The following is a 961-nucleotide window of genomic DNA, read 5'->3' on the forward strand; positions in this document are numbered from 1 at the left end:
ATCATTCCTTGCCAACAAAGCATCATACCCTTCCAACCTGATAATTCCTGTCCTTCTGTCAGCCATTGGAGCATTATCAAATTCTTGAGATGCTAATGACTCAAAGATATCCAAGGCTTCTTGAGGGGTCTTGGTAGTCAATGATCCACCAGCAGTGGCATGCACCAAGGTTCTAGTGTTAGTAGTCATTCCTTGCAGGAAGATTGCTGCTTGTTGCCATGCCTCAATTCCATGCTGTGGACATTTCCTCAACAAAGTCTTGAATCTCTCCCAAGCCTCATAAATAGATTCTGACTCTTTCTGCTGAAAGCTTGTAATTTCATCCTTCAACTTGGCCCTCTTGGATGCTGAGAAAAACCTTTGCAAGAACTTGGTTTGCAAATCATCCCAAGTTGTTATACTTCCTTGTGGCAATGATTGCAGCCATCTCCTTGCATCATCTGTCAGTGAATGAGTGAATAGTCTCAACAGAATTGCATCTCTTGTGACACCGTTTATCTTCACAGTATCACTCAACAATAAGAAGTTCTCTATGTGCAAGTAAGGATCCTCCGCACTGGTTCCAGCAAACTGATCCTTCTGCACCAAATATATCAAAGCAGGCTTCAATTCAAAGTTGTTGGGCTCCACTGTTGGGCGCACAACACTCCCAATTGGAGGAAACACTGCAGGAGTCATGTACTCTCCCAGTGTCCTCTGTGGTGGTGGTGGTCTGTGATTCTCTGCCATTATATCTTCCTGATTAACCGTACTTGATTCACCAATTTCTTGCAACTGTCTCCTTTGCCTGGCTGCCCTTTTGTGCTTCCTCAATGTCCTTTCTAATTCTGGATCATACAACAACAAATTTGGATCAAGTGTACCTCGCATGTACCAGAATCAAAATTGACCAGAAATTTAACATAAACTAAAATACTGAAAATAAAAGGATTCAATCTCAGAATTCTATAGTATCAGTTAG

At 41.9% G+C, this 961-nt stretch overlaps 1 non-coding gene across 1 annotated transcript; it reads left to right on the forward strand.

Annotated features, from left to right (window-relative positions):
* Window positions 1–226: 226 nt before the first annotated feature.
* On the forward strand, window positions 227–333 carry LOC133292562 (small nucleolar RNA R71). Its single transcript, XR_009748936.1, has one exon. It is a non-coding gene; the product is annotated as a small nucleolar RNA R71 (small nucleolar RNA).
* Window positions 334–961: the final 628 nt, after the last annotated feature.

The sequence above is a fragment of the Gastrolobium bilobum genome, unplaced genomic scaffold (assembly GCF_033153095.1).
Source record: "Gastrolobium bilobum isolate Gb01-03AN ecotype WA unplaced genomic scaffold, APGP_CSIRO_Gbil_v1 utg8994, whole genome shotgun sequence".
NCBI classification, from domain to species: Eukaryota; Viridiplantae; Streptophyta; class Magnoliopsida; order Fabales; family Fabaceae; genus Gastrolobium; species Gastrolobium bilobum.